A 14,967-nucleotide genomic window follows, 5' to 3' on the forward strand; every position below is an offset into this window, starting at 1 on the left:
CATGATTCGGAAAATTTCAAATGCTTCGTCAAGCTGCTCACCATTTGCTTATGAATAGTTAAATGTATTATTGAAGACAGTACAACTTTATTTAGTCATTACAGTGGGCAGCAATGTGCTCGCGAATCTAATGAAAACAAGTTTCTGGGAATGCCAACCAGCGGAGAAATGAACTTTGCCTCAACTGACTCTATTTAACTAATTTGTAAGCACTTCAAATTCATTAAATCGCACAGTAAACAGTCAACACAGCAAAGGAGAGAGCATGCGGAGAGTTGTTTCTGTTGACGCGCATTACGAACGCGTCTGTTATTTTGCTTAATTTATTGACAACGACGATAGGAGTTCATTATAATGCGTAGTTCTTACACATTTTTCTGTTGGCAAAATTATAGAATAATGCTCGTTAAATAATTTATTCAACATATTTCGGATCCTAGGCCAAGACCGGATCTAATAGAAACAATTTTAAATAACAAGTAAAGTACGCAGCATCAACAGCACTATAATAGGTATCAAAGCAGGCGTCGTAAAAGCCGCTCGAATTCTCTCGTAATTCTTAAACAGTGTTGGAAACACATTAAATATGACCCCAAGCACTGCGACAATTTTCTGAACAAATTCTAATTTGAACCGAACTATTCGCCTAATGTAAAATGTTGACCCATCGCTAGTAGCTTCTCTCTGGCTTACGCTTATGTTCAATATGCAAAGACTCCATATATATCTATTATTAAAAGAAATATACACAGTAAATTCGCCTTACTTTATAAATCATGTACTCTGGCGTCAGAGAAAAGAAAGAGGGATAAAATGACCATACGAGTGTGTTTTGATGTGAATATTATGAAAATATATAGAGATACGTACAAGATTCATTTTCAAAATTTTATTTAGGCAAAAATAATAACATATCCATAAATTCTCCTTGAAGAGCACCAGTTAGCCGTCATGAGAGAAAAAACAAAAAGTGTAGGGAAATTCATCTACATTAAATATTTTAAATTAGCGTTTAATTTTAAGAACATTCAAAGAACATGCCCACACTTTTGCTTTTTTATCTTTGCACTTGCATTGGACTCGAGCTATGCCGGCCTACAGCTGATGACACGACGTTCTCTCGCACGGGGAGAAATTGTTCTAGTATTATGACAGAATATGTATATTTTATAGGGTAATATTTACTGTGTTTAACTCACTGTTTTAGTAATATGAGAAAAGAGAAACTCAATTCACATGATTGCTTAGATCGTAATTTAAAAATTATTTAAGAACAAACATGATGACACAAAAATCACCACGTTTTAATAAAGGAATAACTTTTATTTTCCAGTTCAACAATCGTTGAATGGAAGTACAGTCAGTTCAAATAATCACAGTAGGACTGACCCATCTGTTTACAATCCAAGACGTTAAGAAATGAGTGAGGAATTTATGCTAGGCTTCTGCTTGAAAATATAGAAGGATTCTAAAATTCATTAGTCAGAAGATCATTACAGTCGCCGTAACCGTAACACTCTACGGGATCACGCAACATAATTCCATATCCTACTGTCGTTCCAGGTAGGCGAGTTCTATTACCGATACGAGAAATTTAATTGTGAAGCGATAGAATTTATTATTTCGTTTAGAGTAAGAGTAATGATCCAAGGGATTGATATCTAGCTAGTAATTTATTAAGGTGATTGCGATTTGTCAATAATTTTGTTCTCGATAAGATGCGCATGTTTCCCGGTATTATTTAAATTCAATGGGCATCTTCTTTTGACCTGTATGTACTCTTGTTGATATTGGTAGAGAAAATGCTTCTAAAAGCGATTGACATAAGCATCTCAGGTTAAATACAATACCTAATTGAATGATAATTATAATTAATAAGTTTTAAGGGATTTTTTCCTGCAATTATTGCACACAAGTTGCACACAAACACACCCATCATTTTGCAAGCAGAAGTATTGGTATTATTTCAATTTTGACGATTTCAAATTATGATTCTAATGAGATGAAACAAGTGGCGACATTAAGCAAATTTATACTACAAATATTATAAATATATTTATTTTTCTTATTTTTCATTTTTAAAGTTTAATTTTCTTCGCGAATATTAGTCCCCACAACCAATTTCAACTCTAATCGTAAAAATAAAAAAAAATTGATTATTATTCAGTTCAATTGTTATTAAATTAAGTTTAATGGTGAGAGTAAAAGCTGTTAAAAGGGCAGTACATTATCAACAGGGCTAATTGTGAAGTACTCTGTTTTTTTTTTGTAATGCCTGTACAGTGTACAGATGCTGCAAGCACTAGTCTTTGAGCGACTGATTCGTTGTGCTTTCACAGACCAGAAAATTGAACAAACTCCCTTCGCTAAAATTAAGGTCCATCAGAAATCTCTCTCAGGCTGACGGTCATCAAAGGAGCCATGCAGACAGAGGCTTAGCCTCGCAACCAGTGGATATACAAGTTACATCTCATTCTTCTTATCTTGTTCTATTCTTTAACTCATAGTTGCCATTCATAGCTAAAAAGATACCCATTTTATATTCTTCTAAGCATTTCACAAAATCGAGAATCACATCCAAGTCAACAAGATGTTATCTGCACGCCAACTGAAGCTCGAAGCGAGCCACAGCGCTGCGGAAGGTTAGGTTTCAGTACAGGAGCTAGTCTTGCGACACTTCTGATCCCGCGCTTATTCGGTATTTCTTTTACTGTTACCGATAGCTCAATCTTTTATAATTTCACAATGTAAAGCAGATTTAGACCTAAGATGAACTTTTTCAATGACACGCGAAAAGAATTTTTCCTCAGCATGCAGCGAGTGCCACCAATAACGCTTCGTGATACGTCATTTTTATCTCCTCCACTACGCAGCTAGTGCCATGAAGGCTGTGATTTCCATCCACTCTTTGTATTTCAAGCAGGCAAGTTCCCAAGGTCGAAATTCTTGGAAAGATGCTACGAGTTTCTGATGACACAATGATATATCATGGGATATTTATACATTATCTAATTTATTTTCCCGAGCGGCATGCCGCGACAATTTTCTGAAATGTGAACACCAAATTCAATTTAACCGCAATAATATGGCATACAAGCAGCTGCCAAGCTCTATCGTTAATCAATCGATATTTCCCTGAAAACGAACCATGAAAAAATACCTGCGCTTCCCCCATGAAAGATGCATTTCCAATTTCATAAAGTTCCAAAATTGCGTAAATGTGTAGAAACACGTAACAATACTTATTGTTCAAGGAATAAATATTCAAATTATAAGGTTTGAATTATAAAAATTATGATTAAAGATTTATAAGATTTGATAGTGAAGTTTCCACACTCACTATTGCAGCGATAAAACGTGCTTGATACAATTCCCATTCATTGTTCTGAATCTCATATCAATAAACTATTGGCTAAGTGAATAATATTTGATGGTAATGATCAAGTTTTCACACTCGGCATCTCAGGCAGGTTCACAGCTGGCGGTTTGACGTCACAGTTCCCAGAATCCTTTTCTTCAGGCGAATCTTCATTTGATGTTGAAGTGCCGTTCAGTTCAACAGCAGAACATTTGGACTTTCTTGCGATGTATTTCCTTAGGCACGGTAGCACCAATTCCGGTTGAACTTCTTCTAAATTTTCACATCCTAGAGGTGATAATTTCAGAGTCACATAAATTTTACAAATGATAAAAAGTAGCTACACTGATTACGGTGAATGTCTAATCGATTACAAAATTATGATGAAACAGATTGCCCGATAATATTGCAAATAAATCTTTCTTTAATTACCGTTTGTAACCGCCAAATTTAAGCGAATAATTATTGACCTGTGACCAGGTACCATAAAAGTATATGAATCAAAAAATAGAAATATAAAACTTAATTTTGTTTTCGATCTTCCTGATATTTTTGGTATAGCAGACTTACCCGTAATTAACGACACCACAACGCCAACAACGATGCAGACAGAAGCACCAATGAAGGGCATGAATGTGTAGGATATGGCATTGAAGCTTCCGAAGGACAGCTCAGCCCTGAGTAGAAGAAATAAGATTTACCGACAAAAAACATATTGAATTGTTCTTACGTAGCAACAAAGGAATATTTCTTGAAATACATAAATATTTATTCATATTTCAGATAACTCTGAATTATTTTCACAATGATTGATTTATATTTATCTTCGAATTGTGACTCCAGTTCAATTATTTCAGGTGGAAGCCTGACATCAAAATGATCACGTCAAAACTTCTGAATAACTTATAATAGCCCTGAATTAAAACTGTGAACAACAATACCCATTGAAACCGCTCTCCCAAATGAATCTCTCATGAATGAATTATTTTCCGTTAACGCAATAATGAAATAATCACGTTGGATCTTCGGCCAAAAAAGTTTCAGTTGTGGTGCCAGTCTCGGATGTGCTGACGAGTGACGCGGCACGGAGCAGCGTGACGTTGCCGGCGGTGTCGCCTACGGAGCAGCGGGAGGTGTGCAGGGGCAGCAGCTTGGGCTTAGGGCCGTACAGCTGCATGCCCACGCCCAGCCACGCCATGACGACCTGAAATAAAATTTTTAAACGCCAGAGACGTTTAGTTTGTGGATGATGGGACAGTGTGTCACAAAATATTTTATATAGATTTAGATTATGAATCTTATGACATGAATTCTATCAAGAAACGTCATAGTGCACAATAAAAACACTGCGATATAAACTAATAGAGGCAAAATAACTGCATCTCGCTCGCCACAATTTTTGATTGCGTGCAATCAAACAAAAATCGTACTAAATTTGTACAAGATCTTGAATTGCTGTGTTCTAAGACAGTCATGATGTTTCAATATTTAATTACCATTGCAGTGATGATGCCAGCCAAGGCACCTTTTCTATTACAAAAGGGTACACAAATACCCAAGAAGAATATGCCTGTGATAGGGCCCCCTTGTATGCCCATTATAGTTGCGGCGGCTTGGATGAGTCCGCTTACTCGAGAGGCTGTAAGTGCCAGCGCAATCATGATCATGCCTAAGATGACCGCTGTGAAGAAAATTATGAATATTTGGTTAATTCTCAATTTATAATTCGAATTTTTGTCACAACATTTCCATGATAATTAGCTTTCTCTTAATTACAAGTGGGGTAAAATAAAATTAAAATATCGTTATTTATTTTTTGGAAGGAAATAGTTCAATCCCCTGATAGCTTGTAACGACAATCGAACTGATGACAAATTTTTAAGTTTCGTAACACCAAAGAAAACTTTTCAAATCTTCCTATGGAATAATATTGTTCCTCACTCAAGGCTTTGGCAGTGATGGTGCGCAAGTGCTCTGAAGCCGTCTTGTAAAATGTCATCTCGCAAATGAAATCTTTCCATACCATCGTTGTCAGGGAATTCAGGTACGATGACACTGAACTGAAATGAACAAATTATTTCAGAAACTTCGATGAAATTAGAACGGTAGATATTAGCATGCTATTCTAATTAAGACGAACTGAATCAATGTTTTTAAAATTTTCTAAGCATTCATTTCCCATAAGCATTCATGCAAATTGTGGAAGATAAAGACAATAATATGTAAAAAATAAATAATGTAAAAAATAAATAATGTAAATAATGTAAAAAAAAAATAATGTAAAAAAGACAATAAAAAAATAATCTACAAGACAATAATGCATGCCTTACACGAGTCAAAAGTGACAAATTATGTAAGAATCCTTTAAAGAATAATTTGTATTAATATTCACTTAACTTTGTATAAACTAAAGAGACCGGAATGCAAACAAATTAAATGACACCAGAGATTTCAGCAAAATTTATCTTTTCAAACCTGCCTCATGGTTCCACAGATGAGACAAGCCACAAAGAGTCCTGGAATCCCCTGGAGGAAGCCCAAATATTCCATAACAAATAGGGCAGGATCTGATCCTTCCTGGAGATGAAGCCCAGCGTGATGGGATCGCATCCTGCGTACACGGCAAAGATGGACAAGCCGCCGAGGATGAGAAGAAGCATGATGGACGCCAAACCCAACATGTTCAAATACAGCACTCTGTCGTAATATGAATGAATTAGATTGTTATAATATCAATTCATTCTTATATTTATCTGAGAAAAAGTCTTTTCAGGTTCAGAAATGATGATATAATAATCTCATCGAGCAATTTTACGGAGCTTAAGCCTTTGTGTTATAAAAAAATACGCAGTGTTTCATGTAGAATTTGGTCTAATACCATGTGAAGTAATTTTACGCTAGTGCATAATGACGCTGAGTATTCTAAAACAGAGATGCAGTGAGTATACTCACAATTTTGCTTGCTGTAAACTTTTCAGGGTGGCTAATCTCTGTACAGTTGTTTGGTGAAAGGCATAGTGCGAGATTTGGTTCATCACGGTTTTCAACATCACGTTGAATACCGTGTGTCGCACGAACAGACCAAGTCTCCAACTGCTCAACAAAAATAGAATGGAAATTTCGTGCGCCTTCTTGCAAGTCGAATGCGTTGTACGCAACATGCAGAGACCAAATGATTGAATAAGCTGGAAGTCTTTCATTTACTTGACGCACGCCCATTTCTGAAACGATATCTCCGACAAGAACTTGAAAACAATTTACGGAAAAATTTTTAATCTAAACATAAGTTACTGCTCAGTGCCCATTCAGTATAGTCATCCAGGAATTTCGATGGAATCTGCTCTCACTCTGGAGGCGGCGTTCTGTGGTTCTCAGAGCCAATCTTCCAGACCTGGGCTGGTCCTCCGGCCACCACCGTCGCTGAGATGATGGTCATAAACACACCGAGGACGATCACTACGGTCTGGAAGGCGTCCGACCACACCACGGCCTTCATGCCGCCCTGATAAAATGTTGCAGAACTCGATATATTATAACTTTCTCTCTTTGATGAATTCCACAGTGACGAAAACTACAAATTTTAATACCTTGACAAGTCTGAAAACATATAGCGAGCTCTACATAGCACAACATTTTGAAAAATATTGTCGTGGATTTTATGTTGATGCTTCGTTACTCGATGCACCAAAAGCAAATTTTAGGAAATTCATCTAGAAACATAAAACACTCACAAGTGACGAATAAATGGTCACAATGAGCCCCAGGAGCACAACGTAGGTTGTAGCGGTGATGGGCGTTACAGACTCGAGGGCGAGCGACGGGGCGTAGAGGCAAATGCCGAGGTACAGGAGGATGTTCATTGCGGTCATGAGCAACGTCAATTTCTTGATCAAATTGGACCTGAATCGGCGTTCCAGGTACTAATTTCGAGGGAATTTTTGTGTTAAATAAATTTATTTTCTTCAATTATCAGTTAATTTATCATTATCTCATTTATTTACTAATAAATTTATCAATTTATTAATTTTTTCATGAAATTACCATTATTTTTTCACTCAAGTCACACTCGTTTTTGCAACAATTTAATAGTGGTCTAAGTTTAAAATCTTTCTCCATTAGTTACTTATTATGATGACTGCCTAAAATCTTGAATATAAAAACATTCGTAAATAGATGATAATGAAAAGAAGAATACCTCGTTGACACTATCGAGATGGAGCGGGTAGATGACCGGGACGAAGATATGGACGGCTAACATGATACCCACCACCAGGCCCGCTATGTTCCAGATAATTGAGATGCCGTGACCATACACTTCTCCGGCATATCCTGCCATTTAAGAACGACATAAACGAAAATTCTTTGAAATATATCACTGCCCTCATATCGAACAACTCTTTAAACATATCTAAGGAGCAAGAAGTTCCTATTTTGATTGGTTAAAGTAGACAGAATGGTTAGTTTAATTATCGCCTCGGCATAATCATTCTGAACTTTCAAGCACATCTATACTACAGCGGTTATTGACAGCGGCTGCTTTCTGTAAGACATACATATATCCGTACGTCTCACCCAGAATAGATATGGAGGAAATGAAGGTTGAGGTAAGGGAGAGAGCAATCGGCACCGGCGACATGGATTTGCTGGCAAGGAGGAAGTCTTCGGTGGTTTTATTGCCGCGGACGCAGTGGTAGAAGCCGATGCCGAGCGAGATGCCCAGCATCGCCACGAAGACGCAGTAGTCAACCGCGCCGAAATTGACGACAGTCGAAACACCCATTGATCGATCTTTTCTTACGGGCTGGCGGAATCGTGAGGTAAATTAAATGCTTCAAAAGCCGTCACCCAAAAGTCGTCATTTAGAATTTCTTCGGCTCATATTTGTTTCAGGCAACTAGCGCTATGGGACGAAGATCATATTTCATGAACGATTCCACAATTTGTGTAATTCCACAGCATGTTATTTAAGAGAGAATACAATGAATAATTTCAGCGAATTCTTTATCGATAAAATGCAGTACGTTATTGATAGTTAATTGTCCAAAACTAAACATCCGAGCTAGAAATGACTTACCTAAATTCAAATTAAAATTAGACGTATAAATAAAGTCAGTTACTGTAAAGCGAGCCATAAATGCAAATCCTCTCAAATAAATTACGAGAAAGCTTTCAATCAATGGGGTACAGTTCTCATTATTACCTCAGAGCTTCTACTCCAGCTCTCATACCGTAATGATTCATAATTAATTTCAAAAGCTCCTTCTCTCTCACTTATGGTGGACTCTCGAGAGTGCGAGGCTTAGTTAACTAAGAAGCCGGGAAAATACGAGCCTTTAGTCAGGGCTAAGCTCCCGGGAAACTAGATGAACCTCATCAAAGTAACGAAAATACTTAATAATGTTTTTCACACAAATATAGTCTAAAATATATTAAATACTTTTGGAAATTGAAAGATTAATAAAAAACACTTCGAATGTTCTTCATTAACTTCGACGGCAGCTTTACAATTCCCATTGAGAATCCCCAAACCGAAAAGAGCATGTAAATTTTTTGCCTTTCCTCAACTGGACAATAGAATCTAGTCGTGTAAACAATTGTAAAAAGGGAAATAATGAACCTCGGAGTCTCACCTGCCCTGCTTGCTCTCTGCACAACGCGCTCAGAGTGCAAGGAATTGCTCGCCAGCTGAGGTTTTATAGCGCGGAGATCGCCGTTTAGTGGGCGCTACGGGCGAGAGCTGGACGAGATCTGGGAGACACGGCCAATCTACCGTGCGACGCCTATTATCACCCGTCACTGCCTCAAACGCGCGTGCCACGGCCTCGATTTTTGACTGGGTTGTTAAGTATATTTTCCTAGCCACTATAGACGGCGATAACACATCCATCTCTTATCACCGATTTAAGGCTTACTAAAATATATCTAATTATGAAGTGAATTAAATAAAGTAATGAACGATATTCTTGTTCGCAAAATAGATATTTATATGGCAACTGATAAACCATTCATTAAATGAACACCAGGACTTCTTTTCCCTAGCACGTGCGTTATAATTACCAAATTAATTCCTTCATTTGTAAAGAGCAAATTATCCGAATTACCTAGAAAATCAAAAGATAATTTACCAGGAAAGATTATAAGAACCTTCAAATTATTTTGATCAATGATCCGTCATCTATTATTTCGGAATGACGCGAATGCACTGTGACTTGTAAGTAAGTGGTGGTCTCCGATGGCGGCCCAATAGTAGTCGCGTCACTATTGGTTCTTTATCCACACAAGAACGTGGCCACTGACAATCTGAAACCCGGACTTCAAAGACGGAAAAACCATTCAGGGGACAAATTTCATGTTAGTAAAGTAAATATTTTTGCTGGTTTGATGCTTGAATGCTTGGGGTGAGAAGGCCATCTACACACAAAGTGGACAAGCTCGTGCGTCCGCATTAAGTCGTGATGATGCGGACAGCAAAATGTATTATTAAGTTTAGAATAGAATAGGATGGAATTGAATAGAAGAGTCGGCATTGAAGCAATAGGCCCATGACCTATTGCCGATTCTTGAATTTTTCATGACTTAACATAGTATAACATAGTGATCTCGGCGCTAACATGTAGGCCTGATGTGGCCTGTCGCCGATTCTTTTCCTTTTCGTGCCTTGTTCACAGAAATACTCGGAGCGTCAACAATGCTATCAGGGAGGCTGTTGCACATGTCGGTGACTCGAAGCGAGAAGAAATGTTGTCGCATGGACGTGTTACAACGCAGTTTTTGTAGTTTATAGCCGTGGCTCCTTGTGTTGGTTCTTGTTTCAAATTCTATTAATCCTTCTGGGACCTTGTTTAAGCCATGATTATACTTGTATGCTTCAATGAGATCCCCACGCAGACGGCGATAACTGAGGCTTGGAAACTTCATGATCTTTTATCTTTCCTCATTGGACTTGCCTTTCAAGCCCGGAACTATCCTTGTTGCGCGTCTTTGAAAACTCTATTAAAATGTTGTCCTTTTCAAATTTCGGTGACCACACGACGTTTCCAAACTCCAAACTCTTTGTTCGGGCGCGCGACAGCAACAAACAACTGCTTCATCGCTTCTGCATCTAGGAACTTGAAAGAGCGTCTGATCAGTCCAAGTCGTTTATTGGATATATTAACTTGACCTTCAATATGATTAGAAGATTCCAACTTATTGTCGATATTAACTCCTAAATCTTTTTCCATTGTCGACTTCGACATCACTCTGTCGTTGCAACCGTGTCTTCTCATACTGTAATCTTCTTGTTCCTTATTCTTGCCAAGGTGGATAGCTTTACATTTATCAGCGTTAAAACGCAGCTGCAACCTATCAGCCCAGTCAACCAGCCTGTCAAGATCATCTTGCAGCTGTACTTTTTGCAACGTATTCTTCACTGTATTATAAATTTTTGTGTTGTCAGCATTCATCGAGCAAACGCTGATACAGCTTCTGGCAGATCGTTTATAAACGCAACGGATAAAATAGGCCCGAGAACGCTTCCTTGTGGCACGCTACTGCGCACTAAAGCCCAGTCTGATAGGACCCATTAACACTGACACGTTGTCGCCTCCCTAATAGAAAATCTCTGATCCATTCGAGTACATTACTCTTAATTCCCAAAGACTTCAATTTAAGCAACAGCCGCTCATGTGGGACACTGTCAAATGCCTTGGCAAAATCAATGTGCACTGCATCTACTGGCTCCCTTTCGTCCAGCAGGCGGGTCCATTCGTTCAGAGTAGACAAAAGGTTAGTGGTGCAGGATCTCCCGCAATAAAACCATGTTGACTGTTGATAGGCGATTATTAGCAGTCAGATGATCCATCAATCGATCCCTCACAACAGATTCCATCACCTTACAAACGACACTTGTCAAACTGGCAGGGTGATAGTTGCCCAGGCAGCTTTTGTCACCTTTTTGAACAATGGTTTCACTTGAGCTTCTTTCCAGTCAGCCGGCAACACCCCTTCGTTCAGAGTTTTTTCGAAAAAATGAATGACGTCAGAGGGCCGTCTAGGACAGTTGCTAACTCTCTGAGTAATCTGGGGTGGAAGCCGTCCGGTCCACATGACTTGTCTGGATTTACAGCGATAAGGCGCTTGAGAACCTCTTCTTCTTGTATCTCAAAAGTTGTTAATTTAGAGCCGACTGGGCGCTCCTCAATAGCTGGAATATTGTTCAAGTCCTCTTCAGTGAATGCGCTACTGAAAAAATTATTAAGTACGTTAGCCTTGCCCTCATGAGAGGACATCTTTCGTTGATCTACTTTCAGATCAGAAATACCGTCCTTCATCTTGCACTTCGAGCTAGCGTACAAAAAGTAGGCTTTCGGGTTATTTTTTGCATTTTTAGCAATACTTTTTTCGAGGGTTTTTACTGCGGTGCGACAGCTTTCTTTAGCTTGGTTTCGAGCTCTTGCGTATAGGTTATAGCTGGTAGGCTTCCTTCTCAGTTTTCAGCTTACCTAAAACTTTACTGTTCATCCACCGAGTTTTTTGGCTCCACCAAGTTTAATTTTAGGTACACACGCATCAACTGCAGACATAACCGTGTCCTTGAGCAATGACCATGACTCAGCCACATTCATGTCCTTAATACAGTTCGAAATATTCACTGCTTCGCGGAGTTTATCATAGTCGCCTTTCGCAAAATTCAAACGCTCACGCTTCCGAGGCGTTGTTACGGGAGAGCGGGTAACTACTAATAATTACGAAAGAGCTGCCTAAACGCTCAATGTCCCCGGGCAGGAGACGCTACCGGGACGACGGAGGACGCATGCAATAAAAGTTATAAAACCTACTAAGGCACAAGAATAAAATTCAACCCGAAGTTTTATTCAATCTAGACCAGAAACTTAGACACAAATATAAATACTAACTACCTACTTCGTTGCCTACTTGAAGCTAAAAAACATTAATTCCAATAGTCGACACGCGACAATTCTAAAACCTGTTTACCTTTACCCCAAATTAAACACGAGACGCGCCAACTTCACGAGAGCCGCGTATCTTTTCAGGGGAAGCCCTAATTCATTAAAGAACGACCCCAAGCGGCACAGACATCGGGCCTGGAACACGATGGCTCGACCCAGGCAAGCCTAGGGTGATCACGCCTCCACGAGGAACTTAAAGACTCTAGTTAAACTCGTCATGAGGCGCTCCAATAGGGTACGACGGTAGACGCCGCCCAACGCGGCTCGGCTATGCAGAGCGCTCGGGAAACCAAGGGGGCAGACTGGTCAAGTCGGCTCCCACATCAGATAAACACTGGAGGCAGTCGGCTTCTTCCAACGGTGCACGTTCACGGTACACACCCTTGAACAATCGCCTGAGAGGAACACGGTCGGATCTCAGAAGCTGACGTCATACCAGAAAAGATCCCTCCCACCTGGGAAGCAGAATATCCCATTAAATCTCCCAGGCAAAAATAGGAAAAAACCCCACCTCACAGTCCAATAAACTTCATATAAAATTAAATTCTGAACCGGCAATATTAACAGCGTCTATGTAAGACTCCTACACACAAGCCGAGCCTAACCGGCGATCACAACCAGGACACTGATACCTCCTCACCTCATCCACGGAAGCCAACGAACCAAATGGCCAGCCTAAAAGCGCTCAGCCCGCGCGTGACCTCGCGGCACATTCGTTCAGAGGACACCTGCGTGTCTAACCTCTACAGCGTCTATTCTGTAGGCGTTCGAGGCGTTCTGTTTTTTCTGTCTTTTTTCACTTAAGTGAGTAAAGTCTGAAAAACAATGATTGGTGATGGCTTTTGCCCAACGGAGCCTCGTGACGAAGCTCATCTAACATTGATTCATCACTAGTAAACACCAGGTCTAGAATATTGGGAGTCTGTTTACTTCTATAATGGGTTTGTTTGGTAACGTGCTGGACTAGGAAGGAGTCTCTTACTGTTACTGACTCCATGAACAAGGATGCTGGGTGATTCTCTTCCCTTGCAGAGGATCCATATATCCAGTCTAGCACTGGATGATTAAAATCACCAACGATTAACGTGTGTGACCTACGGAAAGTCATGGTCGGTAAAAGACTGTTTAGTACTTTATCGTTATCAGAAGACCTGTCTGGTGATCTATAAACGACGCCTATGAGGAGGCTATATTTGCCTTTGAGAGAAAGTTCGCACCACACTGATTCTCTAGCTGATTGAAGTTCTGCAGATAACTTGACTTGCTTGGCCCCATAAGAGGTTCTAACACACAAAACAACATCACTACTGCTCTCCATTCAAGTTATGAAAACAATCAAAACCTGGCGACTGAAATTCAACAGGTACAATTTTTCCCCCGTGATTTTTAGGGAGTTTTTCCGTAATACAAATAGTCTATGCAATCGTTTTCCATCACAGTTAATAGTTCACTTATTTTGTTCCAAACGGAATCCGAGTTCGTGTAAAAACATTTTAAAGCATTTTGTGCACTTTCACTTTGATGCATGCGGTTTACTTCTTACATTATTTACAGGCCTGGATCTATGGACATGACTTCTAACTTGTCTTCCAACTCCGCTGGCTGACCGTGTGCGGCCGGTGTTGTTTTGACATCGTGAGAGTGGTTGACCTGAGTCTCCATGCTTTTCCGCCAGTGTCTCCTGCCATGTCTTGCGAAAATTTGTCTCTTTCTAAAGGGGTAGCATCCTTCTTAACAAAGACTGAATTAAACTCTTGGAATTCACTTAGTTTTCTCGCAGCCTTGCACATGTCTGACCTGGGCTGTATCCTGCACAGTTATCAGCAGCGGTCTACAGGTGGTAGCGTCTTTCGATCGCAGCCTCTTGCACGCCGTTATATTCACAACGACGTTAAGTGCCTTGGGACAACAATCAGTTATAAACGCAGCATCCGTAGCATTGCTTTCGGGAACGTTATACCAAACAAGGTTAAGTCTTCTTCTTTCTCTATCCAGCAGTTCACGAGTGCTCTCGCTGGCGAGATCAGAGATGAACTCTTTGCGGCCTTTACCTTCTGTGTTATCGCCATTTTCTGTTTTGTGCAGATGAGCTTTCATTTCCACCAGCTCGTTTCGTAACGAGTGTAATTCGCTACGCAACAGGCTCAATTCTTTCTTGCGGTTCTCCTTCATTTCGGCTCTCTTTCTCAACTCTTGCTTGTTGATTTCTTCCATTTCGGCCTTAAAGACAGAAAACATAGAAGAGCACTTCTCTTCCATCATTTTCGCTTTTTACAGCGCTGAGTGCAGGTTGTTGGCAGTCCTGGCAATACCAGTGTACAGTCTTGTTTGCAAATTTTTGTTCTAAGAATTCAACTTCAAGGTCGCGTCAAGTTGACTTCTCAAAACACTAAATTACTCATTAATACTGAAAATGAATCACGATTCATGTTATATATTGCCTTTTTTGAATTGCATTTAATGTTTCTTCTACCTGCAGCTCCATTATGAAATGTGCTAACATACAATAATATTTTTAGGCGCACATTTGTTATAAAATTATGTTATGCCTAAAATTGAATGTATCGCTATACCACGCATAATGGTCGTGCATCTGTATTGCCAATCAATTGAACAATCTTAATCCTAAAGAGGAGAATATATGTGTGTTTGAAATAT

At 39.5% G+C, this 14,967-nt stretch overlaps 1 pseudogene; it reads right to left on the reverse strand.

Annotated features, from left to right (window-relative positions):
• Window positions 1-3,341: 3,341 nt before the first annotated feature.
• Window positions 3,342-8,138, reverse strand: LOC108675717 (annotated as a pseudogene).
• Window positions 8,139-14,967: the final 6,829 nt, after the last annotated feature.

This window comes from Hyalella azteca, unplaced genomic scaffold (genome assembly GCF_000764305.2).
Source record: "Hyalella azteca isolate HAZT.00-mixed unplaced genomic scaffold, Hazt_2.0.2 contig8077, whole genome shotgun sequence".
NCBI lineage: Eukaryota > Metazoa > Arthropoda > Malacostraca > Amphipoda > Hyalellidae > Hyalella > Hyalella azteca.